General features: G+C 50.4%; 1 protein-coding gene and 1 pseudogene across 2 annotated transcripts in view; one reads left to right on the forward strand and one right to left on the reverse strand.

The window, feature by feature from the left end:
• The window catches only part of LOC147119195 (uncharacterized), a 28,062-nt gene extending 12,413 nt beyond the window's left edge, over positions 1-15,649 (reverse strand). Inside the window, exon 1 of the mRNA XM_085984889.1 lies at positions 15,559-15,649. The gene's annotated coding sequence lies outside the window, so the exon portion shown is untranslated. The remainder of the gene's footprint in view (positions 1-15,558) is intronic.
• The window catches only part of LOC147119194 (uncharacterized), a 71,539-nt pseudogene that overhangs the window by 29,098 nt on the left and 23,617 nt on the right, over positions 1-18,824 (forward strand). The gene's annotated exons all lie outside the window — the stretch shown is intronic.

The raw sequence follows: 18,824 nt of genomic DNA on the forward strand, positions 1-18,824 counted from the left end.
GAGACACGAAATTGTACCGGTGCTAATGAACTTAACCATGTTACAATGGCCAGGATATTGTGAAAGGTTTACTAAAACTAGAGAATTGTATGCATATATGATGAAGAATGTAATTAACCAAGCTGCTGATGTGACAGGGGCTACTAGTTTTAGGGGACATGCTGCATTCCACCAAAGGATTAAGTGGAGCTTAGGAACAGATATAATCACGGGAATAAACACGGGGACATCATTCATTAATGCCCTAGATATACAAGGAGTCCAAAGTAGTGTGGAACGACTACAAAGGGTAATACAACAGATTTTAGAGAAGGAAACAGGTTTGGTTCGACAAGGATCAGAGTTGGGAGGACATACGATAAGGAAATTACTCGAGGGAATCAAGGTTATAGAGGACCATGCCAGCATTATCAACAAACTAAACCATAGAGATGAGGAACAGGCAAAAGACGGGGTAGGGAGAGGCTTGTGTCATGCCTATGGATCACCGGACAGTTAAAACACAATCTGGCACAGATACAGCGAGGCGAGGTGCCAGACTGGATTAACAGCACACAGCTCTATGGCCTGAGCCAGAATCCAGGCCCTCTGAGTGCTTGTACCCTCAAAGGGATGACCAGAGTATATCCAGTGATACAAAAATGTAAAGCAGAAGTGACAGCAATGATGGGCATGGTGCTCCTGATACCAGTGGTGGGACTAGACACGACTCCATACCCACAGTACCAGGTAACAAACATAGGCATAGTGAGGGGTGAGACATACCTCCAATACTATCCAATTGATACCTATGCCATCAGGAAGAATGGTACTATGAGAGGAGTCTCCCTAAAACGGATGCCACGGGAAAGGCACGCTTACGATATGCCCACATCCGGTAGGAGAAGGCCCTAAGGATGAGTGGGGGTATAATAAGACAGAGGGGTGTGTGTTGGAATTATCACATGTTGATCACCATCACAACCGCTCGGGATATAGAGGCGATGGGGAGTATTGTATAGCCACCACAGAGACTGAGTACCAATATAGTAACCTTGTATGTGCAATCACAATGCCCAACTTCTGCTTTACGCCAAAGATCCCTGTGACAATTGGACACACCAGAGTGGTGTATGTACATTCAAGGGAGGAGATAAAACTAAATGCGCCAGATAGTCTAAAGGATGAGTTGGTTAATTATGAAGATCCGGTCGAGGCCCCAATACCCCACCTGCAAGAGGATCTGCAAGAAATGAAAGAGGATTTAAGTAAGATGGTGAAACAATACATAGTGTTGCAAAGGAATCTTGGGGAATTAGAAAGGGACAGTTTCACTGAATGGTGTAATAAAGACCATATTTTGCAGTAGTAAGCTTTTTCTAAGTTGATAACATAGTCGGATGTGGAAACCATAAGAGACCTAAGAGGATGTAAGTTCTGTTCTGGCAGGAAAGTAAAACAATGAAAGAGGCCGAGAGAGGCAGGAAAGGAGGACAATGAGTCAGAAGTACAATGTTGATGAGACCCATTTGGCATAAGCAAAGGTCAGAGGTGCAGCAACAGCTTGTGGGATAACGGCCGATAATAAAGGCGGTACTTTAATGTAACGCGGCATAGGCAACCAATCAGTGAAGATGCATGCGGGCCAAGGTCCAATCGGGTGGCAGGAATGAATTTTGACATGTGTATTGTAATGTATAAAAATGTAGTGTTTGCTGTACCAATTTGGAAAGGTCTGGCTAAGACAGAGCAGACTGTTTCCCCACCGGTGTAATAAAGACAACTTGACTATCGATCTAAAACCTTGTGTCGAGTGTTGGTTTAAAATACTCCACAATAGTGTAGTCACGGGCAAATTATTCTAAACACCTTCACCGAAGCATACGAGAGCATGGGCCTTACACTAAACATCCGTAAGACAAAGGTCCTCTACCAACCTGCCCCCGCCACACAGTGCTGCCCCCCGATTATCAAAATCCACGACAAGGCCTTGGACAACGTGGACCACTTTCCATACCTCGGGAGCCTACTGTCAACAAGGGCAGACGTCGACGACGAAGTCCAACACCGCCTTCAGTGTGCCAGTGCAGCCTTCGGTCGCCTGAGGGAGAGAGTGTTTGAAGACCAGGACCTCAAACCCGGCACTAAGCTCATGGTCTACAGGGCAGCAGTGATACCTGCCCTGCTGTATGCCTCAGAGACATGGACCATGTACAGCAGGCACCTCAAAGCACTGGAGAGGTACCACCAATGCTGCCTCCGCAGGATCCTGTAAATCCATTGGCAGGATAGGCGCACCAACGTCAGTGTTCTTGCTCAGACCAACATCCCCAGCATCGAAGCTCTGACCACGCTCAATCAGCTCCGATGGACGGGTCACATTGTCCGCATGCCCGATACGAGACTCCCAAAACAAGCGCTCTACTCGGAGCTCCGACACGGCAAGAGAGCCCCAGGTGGGCAGAGGAAACGCTTCAAGGACACCCTCAAAGCCTCCTTGAAAAAGTGCAACATCCCCACCGACACCTGGGAATCCCTGGCCCAAGACCATACAAAGTGGAGAAGGATCCGGGAAGGCGCCGAACACCTCGAGTCTCTTCGCCGGGAGCAAGCGGAAGCCAAGCGCAGGCAGCGCACGTCAACCCAAGCACCCCACCCACCCGCCCCTTCAACCACCGTCTGCCCCACCTGTGACAGAGACTGTAGGTCCCGCATTGGACTAATCAGTCACCTGCAAACACATTTTTAATGTGGAAGCAAGTCATCCTCGGTTCCGAGGGACTGCCTAAGATGAAGATGATGATTCTAAAGAGCTTTTAAAAGCTACAAGATACAGGACTGAAGATGTTCCTCAAACGGAGGGGGAACAAATCCCAGGGACATGATGGTTTCCATCCGAGGATTCTGAGGGAAGCCAGGGGAAGGAATAATGGAGTGTCCCCGAGTATAAATTGGCTGGTGCCTTTCCCTACATTACAACAGCGACAGCAATTCAAAATCCTGGGCATCCTGGGGTCGTGAAGGGCGGTGAATAAATGCACCATCACCTCGAGTCAGAGGTTGTGGGTTCAAGTTCCACTCCAGAGACTTGAGAGCAAAAATCCAGGCTGACAGTCCAGTGCAGTGCTGAGGGAGTGCAGCACTGTCAGAGGTGCCGTCTTTCAGATGAGACGTTAAACCGACGCCTCGTCTGCTCTCTCGGGTGGACGTAAATGATCCCAGGGCACTATTTCGAAGATTAGGGGAATTATCCCCAGTGTCCTGGCCAATATCAACGAAAAAAACCCCAGATTATCTAGTCATTATTACGTTGCATAGAAACATAGAAAAATAGGAGCAGGAGTAGGCCATTCGGCCCTTCGAGCCTGCTCCGCCATTCAATGCGATCATGGCTGATCCTCTATCTCAATATCATAGTCCCGCTCTCTCCCCATACCCCTTGATGCCTTTTGTGTCTAGAAATCTATCTATCTCCTTCTTAAATATATTGAGTGACTTGGCCTCCACAGCCTGCTGTGGTAGAGAATTCCACAGGTTCACCACCCTCTGAGTGAAGAAATTTCTCCTCATCTCAGTCCTAAATGTCCTACCCCGTATCCTGAGACTGTGACCCCTCATTCTAGAACCCCAGCCAGGGGAAACATCCTCCAGTCTGTCTAGCCCTGTCAGAATTTTAAACGTTTCAATGAGATCCTCTCTCATTCTTCTAAACTCTAGTGAATACAGGCCGAGTCGACCCAATCTCTCCTCATACGACAGTCCCACCATCCCAGGAATCAGTCTGGTGAACCTTCGCTGCACTCCCTCTATGGCAAGTACATCCTTTCTTAGGTAAGGAGACCAAAACTGCACACAGTACTCCAGGTGCGGTCTCACCAAGGCCCTGTATAACTGTAGTAAGACTGTAGTGTATGTGCCTTTAAGAGCCCCAGGTGTGCTGTAATACCGGTAATGGCCACTCGGGCTATATAAGCCTGTATATTGTGTATATCCGTTAGAACCCCCCCCAGACTTTGCTTAGTAAACACCTATGAACCAACTCCTGTCTTCAGTGTCTTTATCAACACACGGACACTACAGTGGCGACGAAGTGGAAACGGATTTACCTGCAATTCGGCAGCACCTCAAGGACATCGATTCCTCGGGCGTCCAGAAGACTCAAGAAAGTGAGAGAAGCTGTGGTTTCACCAGCTGGCCAAGCTGGTGGCAGTTACTGCGCTAATCCTTCCTGGGCGTCAGGCTGGGGCTCCAGCGACTAGCTCTACAGCTGAGACAGGCAGCGAAATCGGAGGCAAGCAATAACGGACTGGGAGGGAGCACTCGGGAGACGGCCGGCGCTGCAAGCAGGTCAGCGTTCAGACCTGGAGAGAAAGTCCGGCGGTAACGAGTCTCCAACTGTAAATAAATAAATAAAAAAAAGAACGGAAACCGCGGGAAAAAGCGTTGTCATCGGCAGCAGCGGCGGGAAAGCGCGGGAAGCGCCATATCTTTGCTGCAGAAAAGAAAGAAAAGCGCGGGAAGCGCCATATCTTTTCTGAAATGCCTAAGTCTGGCAATATTGATGCTTTTGATAGCGAAATAGAGGATTGGACCACATACGTGGAAAGAGTAGAGGTATATTGCACTGCAAATGGAATAGAAGATGAGAAAAAAGCTTCAGTACTGCTGAACCTAATGGGCGCAAAGGCATACGGGCTGTTACAAAATTTAATCACTCCAGCCAAACCAAAGGACAAGAATTTTAAAGAAATTGTTGATACCCTGCAGGAGCACTTAAACCCAACACCGCTGCTGATAGCGGAACGATTCAAATTCTTCAAGAGAAATCAACACAAGAATGAAAGTAACGCTGATTACCTAACCGAATTAAGAAAGCTATCAAAGTACAGGTAGACTACTCTTTATCCGAACTTCCGAAAACCGAAACCCTCTAAAAACCAAAGGTTTTTTCGGTCAGCGTAAGTCGTGCGCACGACATGACCAGAGTGGCGCACGACTTACGCTGAGCAGAGGGTCAGCGTAAGTCGTGCGCACGACCCCCCGCGGACCCCCCCGCCGACCCCGACCCCCGCGGACCCCCGCGGACTTACGCTGAGCAGAGGGTCAGCGTAAGTCGTGCGCACGACCCCCCGCCGACACTCTTCCAAAGGCTCGAAAGCAACGAGAGCTCTGAGCCCGCGGCGGTGCCGGCCCCTGTTCCGACCGAGCACGACGACCTGTTGGTGGAAATGCGGAACTTCATTGCATTCTAGGCTAGCAGCGACGGACAAGCCACGACTGCGGACCCCCCCGCGGACCCCCGCCGACCCCCCCCGCGGACCCCCGCCGACCCACCTTCCAAATTCCGAAATTTTCCGAAAACCGAAACACGGCTGGTCCCGAGGTTTTCGGATAAAGGATAGTCTACCTGTACTGCCAATTCGGGGCAGGACTAGCAGATTATCTTCGAGGGCAGCACGGTGGCATAGTGGTTAGCACTGTTGCCTCACAGCGCCAGAGACCCGGGTTCGAATCCGACCTCGGGCGACTGTCTGTGTGGAGTTTGCACATTCTCCCCGTGTTTGCGTGGGTTTTCTCCGGGTGCTCCGGTTTCCTCCCACAGTCCAAAGATGTGCAGGTTAGGTTGATTGGCTATGATAAATTGACCCTTAGTGTTAGGGGGGTTAAATACGTGGGGTTACAGGGATAGGGTGGGATATGTGTTGGTGTAGGGGTTACAGGGATCGGGTGGGATATGTGTCGGTGCAGGCTTGATGGGCCGAAATGGCCTCTATCTGCACTGTGGGGTTTCTGTGATTCTGTGATTCTGTGAAATTCGTCTGCAGTCTCTTAAGTGAAGGAACACAAAAAAGGCTGCTTTCTGAAAAAGATTTAACATTGGACAAAGCTTTCAGTATGGCTGTATCATACGAAGCAGCAGCAAGAGGAGCTGCAGAGATACAACAAAAGACACAGGACTTCGGCACCCATGAAATGACACTGGGTTTCGAAAGATGTTATCGCTGCGGCCGATCCACCCATAACCAGAGGGACTGCTGGTTCAAGGACAAAGCATGCAGGCAATGCGGAAAGATTGGACACATTGCACGGGTATGCTGATCTGGACAAAATAAATCCACTGACAGAAAAAGAAAAAAAAAATCAATAAAGGAAAGTACAGGAAGGTACAAATGATGACGGACAATAGCTCCGAAGACCAGAAGAGCGATAGCGACTCTGAAAACAAGAGACTAAGCTGTCTCAAATTACATAATGTACTTGCCAAAGATGATTACCAAACCATTTGGGTTACCCTCACGATAGCAGGGTCCCCAGTTAAAATGGAGCTAGATACAGGATCAGCTCTAACCGTAATAAATCGACGGGATTACGAGAGGCTATTTTCGCATATACCTCTAAAAGACACATCCATTATCTTAAAAACATATACGGGGCAGAAAGTATACCCCAAAGGAAAAATAAGGGTGCCTGTTGTATACAACGGCAAAGAAATACAAAAGTTGTATTTATACATTCTACAAGATGGTGGTCCACCGTTGTTGGGACGTGAATGGATCAGAAAGATACGTTTAGACTGGCACTCCATTCAGGCACTGACGGTGACCAGTAAGAAAAAAAACAATGATGACATCATACCTGAACGATTGAAAGACATCTTGGCCAACGCCAAAGAAGTGTTTCAAGAGAAACTAGGAGCTTTGAAAGACATCACCGCCTCAATAAAAGTGGAAGATGCAGCAATTCCCAAATTTTTTAAGGCAAGACCGGTGCCATACGCAATTCGTCCAGCAGTTGAGGCAGAACTGGAGAATTTGGAAAAGGCAGGCGTATTATCCAAAATAGATTGGAGCGAGTGGGCAACACCCATCGTTCCAGTCATGAAAAAAGCATTGAATAATGATAAATCTGAAGAACAGAGAAAAATTCGCATCTGTGGAGACTTCAAGGTGACTGTAAACCCGGTCCTTCACACAGTACAGTATCCTCTTCCGAGGATAGAAGATATTTTCACCTCACTATCCGGAGGGAAACGTTTCACCAAAATTGACTTGGCACAGGCATATCTACTGATGGAGGTTGAGGAGGCCTCTAAAAAGTATCTCACGATAAACACACACAAAGGCCTGTACCAGTACAATCGACTGGTTTTTGGAGTAGCATCCGCTCCAGCTATCTGGCAAAGAGCTATGGAGCAAGTCCTGCAAGGGATTCCGGGGACTCAATGCTACCTAGACGACATCCTTGTAACAGGAGAAAACGACAACGAGCACCTTGCCAATTTGGAGCAGGTGCTCACTAGGCTGAGAGAACGGGGCCTACGAGCAAATCGCCCCAAGTGCGAATTTTTCCAAAATCAAATATCATATTGTGGCCACATAATTAATAAGGAAGGGTTGCATAAGTCACCTGAAAAAATTGAAGCGGTCATAAAAGCCCCAGCACCTGAAAATGTTTCACAATTAAGGTCGTTCCTGGGATTAATAAATTACTATCATAAATTTTTACCGAACTTATCAACTCTTCTACACCCTCTTAATGAACTTCTACAAACAGGAGTGATTTGGAAATGGAACGAAGACTGTAAACGTGCCTTCCATAAATGCAAAGACTTAATCACATCCGAAGAAGTTTTGGCTCATTACAACCCATCACTGCCAATCAGACTGGCGTGCGATGCATCCCCTTACGGCATAGGAGCAGTATTATCCCATAAATTCCCTGATGGCTCAGAACGGCAGATAGCTTTTGCGTCACGCTCATTGAACTCAGCTGAGTGTAACTATGCCCAAATCAACAGGGAAGCACTCAGCCTGGTATGGGGAGTGAAGAAATTCAACCATTACCTACACGGACAAAAATTTACCTTGTTGACTGACCATCAACCCCTCCTCTCCATATTCAACTCTAAAAAGGGTATTCCCATTATGACAGCGCAAAGGCTACAGAGGTGGTCCTTTTTTCTAGGGGCACACCAATACAACATAGAATACAAGGGATCAAAACAGCATGGGAATGCTGACGGTTTATCGCGCCTACCGTTGCCAACGGTAGAAGAGGCACCTACAGTAGACCCAGTGGAGATGTTCCACTCTACCATAGTGGAATGTCTACCAGTAACAAATTCTGCCATTGAAAGGGAGACGAGAAATGACCCGACTCTCTCACGGGTCTATGATTTAACAGTGAAGGGATGGCCAGCATTCTCGCAAAGAAGAGAACAGCTGTTAGTGTGCCGAGGTACCTTGATGTGTGGATCCAGAGTGGTGATTCCACCCAAACTCCGGGATAAAGTGCTAAAGGAGCTTCACGAGGGGCATCTGGGTGGAGTGAAAATGAAGAACCTAGCCAGGGCGTTTGTATGGTGGCCAGGTATCGATGGAGACATCGAAGAAATGACCAAGAGTTGCCTTGGATGCCAGAAGGTCCAAAACGCTCCACCACAAGCCCCTCTACATCCATGGGAGTGGCCCTCATCTCCCTGGCAAAGGGTGCACATCGACTTTGCTGGTCCATTTATGGACTCAATGTTCTTAATCGCGGTTGATGCACACTCCAAGTGGCCGGAGGTAATAAAGATGTCCTCCACCACCACGGAAAAAACCATCACAGTATTAAGGACCATATTTGCCAGGAATGGGCTGCCGGAACAGATATGTTCTGATAATGGACCGCAATTTGTGTCCGAAGAATTCAGGAAGTTCTTAAAAAACAATGGGGTTAAGCACTACACGTCCGCCCCATACCATCCCGCCACCAATGGATTAGCTGAAAGGTTTGTCCAGACCTTCAAGAAGGCCATAAAGGCCATGAGTAATGAAGACATAAAACTTCAGCACAAGGTGGATAACTTCTTATTCGCATACAGGAATGCAACACATATGGTTACCAACCAAACTCAAGCCATGATGTTCTTCAATAGAAACCTAAGATGCCGGCTGGATTTGGTCAAGCCCAACATCAGAAGGGACGTGGAGAACCGGCAGTTTCAAGGCATGAATGAAAGGCCAACTAGAACCTTCCAGATAGGTCAACAAGTTTTGGCCCGGGACTACCGTACCGAGAAATGGCAGCCTGGAACTATCTGCACACAACTAGGACCACTGATGTATACCGTGGACATTGGAGAAAGCATAATAAGGCGCCATGCTGACCAAATCATAGAGTCATCCGAAAAGGGACAACCTACACCACAACTCTATACGCCTAACGATGAAGTAGAGATACCCATATCTACCTCCGATCCGGTGATACTGGAACCCGATGAACCCGACACTGGCATTCAAGCCGAATCAGCCTTGCCAAAAGAACCTACTACACCACCAGAAACTACTACACCCCCGAGGCGTTATCCGGACCGAGTCAGGAAGCCTCCTGAGAGACTGACTTATAATTAATTAACTACAGCAATGTATATATTATTTTTCTTATAACATGTAATTAATAATTACTTAAAATATGTACTGGTTAGCTAAAAGGGGAGGAATTGTAGTGTATGTGCCTTTAAGAGCCCCAGGTGTGCTGTAATACCGGTAATGGCCACTCGGGCTATATAAGCCTGTATATTGTGTATATCCGTTAGAACCCCCCCCCAGACTTTGCTCAGTAAACACCTATGAACCAACTCCTGTCTTCAGTGTCTTTATCAACACACGGACACAACACAGACATCCTTGCTCCTGTACTCAAATCCTCTTGCAATGAAGGCCAACATACCATTTGCCTTCCTAACTGCCTGCTGCACCTGCATGTTTGCTTTCAGTGACTGGTGTACAAGTACACCCAGGTCCCTTTGTACATCAACATTTCTCAATCTATCACCATTTAAATAATACTCTGCCTTTGTTTTTTCTACCGAAGTGGATAACTTCACATTTATCCATGTTATACTGCATCTGCCGTGTATTTGCCCACTCACTCAACTTGTCTAAATCGCCTTGAAGCCTCTTTGCATCCTCCTCACAATCCCACCTAGTTTTGTGTCGTCAGCAAACTTGGAAATATTACATTTGGTTCTCTCGTCCAAATCATCATTGATATATATTGTGAATAGCTGGGGCCCAAGCACTGATCCCTGCGGTACCCCACTAGCCACCCAGAAAAAGACCCATTTATTCCTACTCTCTGTTTCCTGTCTGTTAACCAATCTTTAATCCATGCCAGTATATTACCCCCAATCCCATGAGCTTTAATTTTGCACACTAACCTCTTATGTGGGACTTTAATCAAAGGCCTTCTGAAAATCCAAATACACCACATCCACTAGTTCTCCCTTATCTATTCTACCTGTTACATCCTCAAAAAACTCCAGTAAGTTTATCAAACATGATTTCCCTTTCATAAATCCATGTTGACTCTAATCCCGTTGATATTTTCTAAGTGTCGTGTTATCACATCCTTTATAATAGAGTCTAGCATTTTCCCTACTACTGATGTTAGGCTAGCCGGTCTGTAGTTCCATGTTTTCTCTCTCCCTCCTTTTTTAAATAGCGGGGTTACATTTGCCACCCTCCAATCTGCAGGAACTGTTCCATAATCTATATAATTTTGGAATTGCTGTTTGTGGGATGTTGCTGAGCGCAAATTGGCTGCCACTTTTCCTACATTACAACAGTGGCTCCACTTCATTGGCTGTAAAGCGCTTTGGGACGTGCGATGGTCGTGAAAGGCGCTATATAAATGCAAGTCTTTCTTTTCTTTCTTTAAGTTCTTTGTTTCTCTTTTTCACTCCATTTTGACCCAGACTGTCTCACAATGGAGGGGTTATCGTAGAATCACAGAAATTCAGGGCACAGAAGGAGGCCATGCGGCCCATCGTGCCTGAGCCGGCCGAAAAACAGCTTTCCAGCCTAATCTCACTTTCCAGCTCTTGGTCCGTAGCCCTGCAGGTGACAGCACTTCATGTGCATATCCAAGTACTTTTTAACTGAGATGAGGGTTTCTGCCTCTACCACCCTTTCAGGCAGAAAGTTCCAGACCCCCACCACCCTCTGAGTGAAAAATGTTCTCAACTCTCCTGTAATCCTTCTACCAATTACTTTAAATCTATGGTCCCTGGTTATTGACCTCTCTGCTAAGGAAAATAGGTCCCCCCTATCCATTCTATCCAGACCCCTCATAATTTTATACACCTCAATCAAGTCTCCCTCAGTCTCCTCTGTTCCAAAGAGCAGTTAGTAACAGAGATTGGAGAAGTTTGGGGCGTTTTTTTGCACTGAAGCAACGAAGGATGAGGGCCAGCCTGATGGAGGTCCTCAAGACCATGAGGGTTATTGATCAAAGGCAAGTCACAGATTCCTCTCCGGGCACCTCAAAGTCTGCATGCGCCGCTCTTGTTGGGGTTTAGAACGCGCATGCTCAGGGGCAGAGTCCCAGGACCAGCTGCTAGTGGGCATGCTCAGGGGCAGAGTCCAAGGACCAGCTGCTAGTGGGCATGCTCAGGGGCAGCAGAGTCCCAGGACCAGCTGCTACTGGGCATGCTCAGGGGTAGCAGAGTCCCAGAACCAGCTGCTAGTGGGCATGCTCAGGGGCCCAGAGTCCCAGGACCAGCTGCTAGTGCGCATGCTCAGGGGCAGCAGAGTCCCAGGACCAGCTGCTAGTGGGCATGCTCAGGGGCAGAGTCCCAGGACCAGCTGCTAGTGGGCATGCTCAGGGGCAGCAGAGTCCCAGGACCAGCTTCTAGTGGGCATGCTCATGGGCAGAGTCCCAGGACCAGCTGCTAGTGCACATGCTCAGGGGGCAGCGGAGTCCCAGGACCAGCTGCTCGTGGGCATGCTCAGGGGCAGAGTCCCAGGACCAGCTGCTAGTGGGCATGCTCAGGGGCCCAGAGTCCCAGGACCAGCTGCAAGTGGGCATGCTCGGGGGCAGCAGAGTCCCAGAACCAGCTGCTAGTGCGCATGCTCAGGGGCAGAGTCACAGGACCAGCTGCTAGTAGGCATGCTCAGGGGCAGAGTCCCAGGACCAGCTGCTAGTGGGCATGCTCAGGGGCAGCAGAGTCCCAGGACCAGCTGCTAGTGGGCATGCTCAGGGGCAGCAGATTCCCAGGACCACCTGCTAGTGGGCATGCTCAGCGGCAGAGTACCAGGACCAGCTGCTAGTGCACATGCTCAGGGGGCAGCGGAGTCCCAGGACCAGCTGCTCGTGGGCATGCTCAGGGGTAGCAGAGTCCCAGGACCAGCTGCTAGTGGGCATGCTCAGGGGCAGAGTCCCAGGACCACCTGCTAGTGGGCATGCTCAGCGGCAGAGTACCAGGACCAGCTCCTAGTGCACATGCTCAGGGGGCAGCGGAGTCCCAGGACCAGCTGCTCGTGGGCATGCTCAGGGGTAGCAGAGTCCCAGGACCAGCTGCTAGTGGGCATACTCAGGACCAGCTGCTAGTGGGCATGCTCAGGGGTAGTGGAGTCCCAGGACCAACTGCTATCGGGCATGCTCAGGGGCAGCAGAGTCCCAGGAACTGCTGCTAATGGGCATGCTCAGGGGCAGCAGAGTCCCAGGACCAACTGCTAGTGCGCATGCTCGAGGGCAGAGTCCCAGGACCAGCTGCTAGTGGGCATGCTCAGGGTAGCAGAGTCCCAGGACCAGCTGCTAGTGGGCATGCTCAGGGTAGCAGAGTCCCAGGACCAGCTGCTACTGGGCATGCTCAGGGGCAGAGTCCCAGGACCAGCTGCTACTGGGCATGCTCAGGGGCAGAGTCCCAGGACCAACTGCTAGTGCGCATGCTCAGGAGCAGAGTCCCAGGACCAGCTGCTGGTGCGCATGCTCAGAGGCAGCAGAGTCCCAGGGCCAGCTGCTAGTGGGCATGCTCAAGGGTAGCAGAATCCCAGGACCAGCTGCTAGTGGGCATGCTCAGGGGCAGAGTCCCAGAACCAGCTGCTAGTGCGCACGCTCAGGGGTAGCCGAGTCCCAGGACCAGCTGCTAGTGGGCATGCTCAGGGGCAGCAGAGTCCCAGGACCAGCTGTTAATGGGCATGCTCAGGGGCAGCAGAGTCCCAGGACCAACTGCTAGTGCGCATGCTCGAGGGCAGAGTCCCAGGACCAGCTGCTAGTGGGCATGCTCAGGGTAGCAGAGTCCCAGGACCAGCTGCTAGTGGGCATGCTCAGGGTAGCAGAGTCCCAGGACCAGCTGCTACTGGGCATGCTCAGGGGCAGAGTCCCAGGACCAGCTGCTACTGGGCATGCTCAGGGGCAGAGTCCCAGGACCAACTGCTAGTGCGCATGCTCAGGGGCAGAGTCCCAGGACCAGCTGCTGGTGCGCATGCTCAGAGGCAGCAGAGTCCCAGGGCCAGCTGCTAGTGGGCATGCTCAAGGGTAGCAGAATCCCAGGACCAGCTGCTAGTGGGCATGCTCAGGGGCAGAGTCCCAGAACCAGCTGCTAGTGCGCACGCTCAGGGGTAGCCGAGTCCCAGGACCAGCTGCTAGTGGGCATGCTCAGGGGCAGCAGAGTCCCAGGACCAGCTGTTAATGGGCATGCTCAGGGGCAGCAGAGTCCCAGGACCAGCTGCTAGTGGGCATGCTCAGGGGCAGAGTACCAGGACCAGCTGCTAGTGCACATGCTCAGGGGGCAGCGGAGTCCCAGGACCAGTTGCTCATGGGCATGCTCAGGGGTAGCAGAGTCCCAGGACCAGCTACTACTGGGCATGCTCAGGGGCAGAGTCCCAGGACCAGCTGCTAGTGGGCATGCTCAGGGGCCCAGAGTCCCAGGACCAGCTGCTAGTGGGCATGCTCAGGGGCAGAGTCCCAGAACCAGCTGCTAGTGGGCATGCTCAGGGGCAGCAGAGTCCCAGGAGCAGCTGGTAGTGCGCATGCTCAGGGGCAGAGTCGCAGAACCAGCTGCTCGTGGGCATACTCAGGACCAGCTGCTAGTGGGCATGCTCAGGGGTAGTGGAGTCCCAGGACCAACTGCTAGTGCGCATGCTCAGGGGCCGTCAGTCCCAGGACCAGCTGCTAGTGGGCATGCTCAGGGGCAGCAGAGACCCAGGAACTGCTGCTAGTGCGCATGCTCAGGGGCAGCAGAGTCCCAGGACCAACTGCTAGTGCGCATGCTCAGGGGAAGCAGAGTTCCAGGGCCAGCTGCTAGTGCGCATGCTCAGGGGCCCAGAGTCCCAGAACCAGCTGCTAGTGGGCATGCTCAGGGGCCCAGAGTCCCAAAACCAGCTGCTAGTGGGCACGCTCAGGGGCAGCAGAGTCCCAGGACTAGCTGCTAGCGGGCATGCTCAGGGCAGAGTCCCAGGACCAGCTGCTAGCGGGCATGCTCAGGGCAGAGTCCCAGGACCAGCTGCAAGTGGGCATGCTCAGGGGGCAGAGTCCCAGGACCAGCTGCTCGTGGGCATGCTCAGGGGCGGAGTCCCAGGACCAGCTGCTAGTGTGCATGGTCAGGGGTAGCAGAGTCCCAGAACCAGCTGCTAGTGGGCATGCTCTGGACCAGCAGACTTCCAGGACCAGCTGCTAGTGCGCATGCTCAGGGGCAGAGTCCCAGGACCAACTGCTAGTGGGCATGCTCAGGGGCAGAGTACCAGGACCAGCTGCTAGTGCTCATGCTCAGGGGCAGAGTCCCAGGACCAGCTGCTAGTGCGCATGCTCGAGGGCAGAGTCCCAGGACCAGCTGCTAGTGGGCATGCTCAGGGTAGCAGAGTCCCAGGACCAGCTGCTACTGGGCATGCTCAGGGGCAGAGTCCCAGGACCAGCTGCTAGTGGGCATGCTCAGGGACAGCAGAGTCCCAGGACCAGCTGCTAGTGGGCATGCTCAGGGGCAGCTTCCCAGAACCAGCTGCTTGTGGGCATGCTCAGGGGCAGAGTCCCAGGACCAGCTGCTAGTGCACATGCTCAGGGGCAGCAGAGTCCCAGGAACAGCTGCTAGTGGGCATGCTCAGGGGCAGAGTCCCAGGACCAGCTGCTGGTGCACATGCTCAGGGGTAGCAGAGTCCCAGGACCAGCTGCTAATGGGCATGTTCGGGGCAGAGTCCCAGAACCAGCTGCTAATGGGCATGCTCACGGGCAGAGTTCCAGAACCAGCTGCTAGTGGGCATGCTCAGGGTAGCAGAGTCCCAGGACCAGCTGCTAGTGGGCATGCTCAGCGGTAGCAGAGTCCCAGAATCAGCTGCCAGTGGGCTTGCTCAGGGGCAGCAGAGTCCCAGGACCAGCTGCTAGTGGGCATGCTCAGGGGCAGCAGAGTCCCAGGACCAGCTGCTAGTGGGCATGCTCAGGGGTAGCAGAGTCCCAGGACCAGCTGCTAGTGGGCATGCTCAGGGGTAGCAGAGTCCCAGAACCAGCTGCTAGTGGGCATGCTCAGGGGCAGCCGAGTCCCAGGACCAGCTGCTAGTGGGCATGCTCAGGGGTAGCAGAGTCCCAGGACCAGCTGCTAGTGGGCATGCTCAGGGGTAGCAGAGTCCCAGAACCAGCTGCTAGTGGGCATGCTCAGGGGCAGAGTCCCAGGACCAGCTGGTAGTGCGCATGCTCAGCGGCAATACTCTGGGTAACGGCCATTAACGGTTGAAGAGTCGGAATTACCGGCGGAAAGCGAGTTTTCTCAGCTAGACGGACGAGCGGAGAGAGAAGTGGAAATAAATGACGGTAAACACAAACCTGGGCGTCTGAAAGTCCCGGGAAGCGAACGGAGCGGATTCAGCCTCGCGGAGTGGGTCAAGCTTCCTCAGCGACACGTGACCGCGGCCTCAGAGACGTCATCGCATCAGGGGCACGTGACCCGGGCCCACGGCCTGATTGACGGGAGCTTCCGACCAATAGGGAGCGAGCGGGGCGTGTCCTCCAACCAATCGGGGAGCCCGAGGGGCGGGACTAGCGCCGGCTGATTGTCTGATCCGCAGGGCAGCGATTTTCTCCAGTCCCTTGTTCAGGGCCCGGGGCTAGGGGAGGCTGTGGGCCTTTATTCCGCTTATTGGAGACAAGGCACTTTGTCTCACAACACACTGGCTCAGGTTTTAATACAGACTTTTTAAATTCATCAATAAAAGCAGATAAACCCTGTGCTTCTGTGGAATAAACTTTTTAATATTTGGGAGTAAAAGTACAAGTTTTTTCCCCTCTGGGGAATTTATTATTAGTTTCAGGAAACAACAACAACCACTTGTATTTATAAAGCGCCTTTAATGTAGTAAAACGTCCCAAGGCTTTTCACAGGATCGTTATAAAACAAAATTTGACACCAAGCCACGTAAAATATTCGGGCAGATGACCAAAAGCTTGGTCAAAGAAGTAGGTTTTAAGGAGCATCTTAAAGGAGAGAGAGGTAGAGAGATGGAGAGGTTTGGGGAAGGAATCCCAGAGTTCAGGGCCCAGGCAACTGAAGGCACGGCCGCCAATGGTGGAGCGATTAAAATCGGGGATGCTCAAGAGGCCGGAGTTAGAGGAGCGCAGTTATCTCGGGGTGTTGTGGGGCTGGAAGAGATTACAGAGATAGGGAGCGGCGAGGCCATGGAGGGATTTGAAAACAAGGATGAGAATTTTAAGGATGAGACACTTGAGGAAAAGCAGGAAGTGGGGGAGGGTCAAGCCCTTATGGGACAGGGTCGCTAATTCTGTTCTGCGACAGTTACTGGGACAGACTGTATCTCCCCCTCTTCTCCACACAGGGATTTGTGGTAGTTAAAGGGACAGTGATTCTCCTTGTTCTGCGAGATTGTAATTAAAGGGACACTACTCTGAGATGGCTGCGAACTTTTAGTGCCGCCAGCCTTTCTAAAACATCTTCCTGTCTTTGAGGATCTGTGTGAACTTGCTGGTGACTCAGCAGGTTGGATGAACTCTGAAACCTCTTTACACAGTCAGAACATTTAAAGGGTCTCTCAATGGTTCTGGGGCAGGAGGGATCTGGTTAACAGTGATCACAATATCAGTAGGTTTAAAGTAGTTATGGAAAGGGACAAAGAAAAATCAACGGTGAAAATACCCAGCTGGAAGAGAGCCAATTTCAGTGATTTGAGAAGGGATCGAGCTCAGGTGGACTGGAAACAAAGATTGTCCAGGAAAACAGTGAATGACCAATGGCAGGCCTTCAAGGCTGAGATAGTTCAGGTACAAACCAAGCATATTCCTATAAGGAGGAAAGATGGGGCATCCAAAGCTAGAGCTCCCTGGATGAGAAAGGATATCGAGGTTAGAATTAAACAGAAAAAGGTTTACGACAAATGTCAGGTACAAAATACAGTCAAAAACCAGGAGAATACAGAGAGTGCGGGGGAAAATGAAACAGGATATAAGGGCAAAGAGACAATATGAGAAAAGATTAGCAGGTAACATAAAAGAGAACCCAAAAATCTTCTATAAACACATGAAAAGTAAAAGGATAGTTAAAGGAATGGTGGGGCCGATTAGGGACCAAATAGGAGCTCATCATACGGAGGCAGAGGGTGTGGATGAGGTACTGAATGAGTACTTAGCATCTGTCTCCACAAAAGAAGAGGATGAAGTTAATGTCGCAGTAGAGGAGGGGGGAGTAGAGAAATTGGATAAAAATGGATAGAAAGGAGGTGCTAAATAGGTTGTCATCACTCAAAGTTAACAAGTCACCTGGTCCAGATGCGATGCATCCTAGATTGCTGAGGGAAGCTAGGGTGGAGATAGCAGACACTCCGACCACAATCTTTCAATCTCCCTCAGATATATGGGAGTGGTGCCAGAAGACTGGAGGATTGCAAATGTTACACCCTGTTTAAAAAAGGGGAGAGGGATAAACCTGGTAACTACAGGCCAATCAGTCTAATGTCAGTGATGGGTGAACGACTAAAGACCATGGTCAAGGACAAAATTAATTCTCACTTGGAGAAGCATGGGTTAATAAGGGGCAGCCAGTATGGATTTGTTAAAGGTAAATCGTGTCTGACTAACCTGATTGAGTTCTTTGATGAAGTAACAGAGGGTTGATGAAGGTAGTGCAGCAGATGTTGTATATATGGACTTTCAAAAGGCATTTGATAAAATACCACATAAGAGACTTACTCAGAAAATAGAAGCACAGGGAATTAAAGGGCTGATGGTAATTTGGGTACATAATTGGCTAAGGGAGAGGAGACAGTGAGCAGTGCTGAGGGATGTTTTTCTGACTGGAGGGAAGTATGCAGTGGGTTCCCCCAGGGGTCGGGATTAGGACCACTGCTTTTCTTGTTATATACAACTGACCTGGACTTGGGTATAGGTGTACAATTTCAAAGTTTACGGATGATACAAAACTTGGCAACGTAGTAAATAGTGAGCATAGTAGTAGCAGACTTCAGAAGGACAGAGACAGACTGTGAAATGAGCAGACACAAGGCAGATTAAATTAAATGAGGATAAGTGTGAAGTGATGTAGTTTGGGAGAAACAACAGGGAGAGTCTGTATAATCTAAATGGGACTATTTTGAGGGGGTGCAAGAGCAGAGGGACCTGGGGGTCCATATTCACAAATCTTTGAAAGTGCCATGGCAAGTTGGTGAGGCGGTTCAGAAAGCGTATGGGATACTTGGCTTTGTAAATAGGGCCATTGAATACAAAAATAAGGAAGTTACACTAAACCTTTACAAATCACTAGGAACACAGGACAGGAGGAGGCCATTCAGCCCCTCAAGCCTGTTCCGCCATTCAATGAGATCATGGCTGATCTGTGACCTAACTCCATACACCCGCCTTTGGCCCATATCCCTTAATACCTTTGGGTAACAAAAACCTATCAATCTCAGATTTAAAATTAACAATTGATCTCGCATCAATTGCCGTTTGCGGAAGAGAGTTCCAAACTTCTACCACCCTTTGTGTGTAGAAGTGTTTCCTAATTTCACTCCTGAAAGGTCTGGCTCTAATTTTTAGACTATGCCCCCAGTCCTAGAATCCCCAACCAGCGGAAATAGTTTCTC

This window comes from Somniosus microcephalus, chromosome 4, assembly GCF_052327205.1.
Source record: "Somniosus microcephalus isolate GS21.2 chromosome 4, FLI_Smic_1.0, whole genome shotgun sequence".
In the NCBI taxonomy this organism is placed as follows: domain Eukaryota; kingdom Metazoa; phylum Chordata; class Chondrichthyes; order Squaliformes; family Somniosidae; genus Somniosus; species Somniosus microcephalus.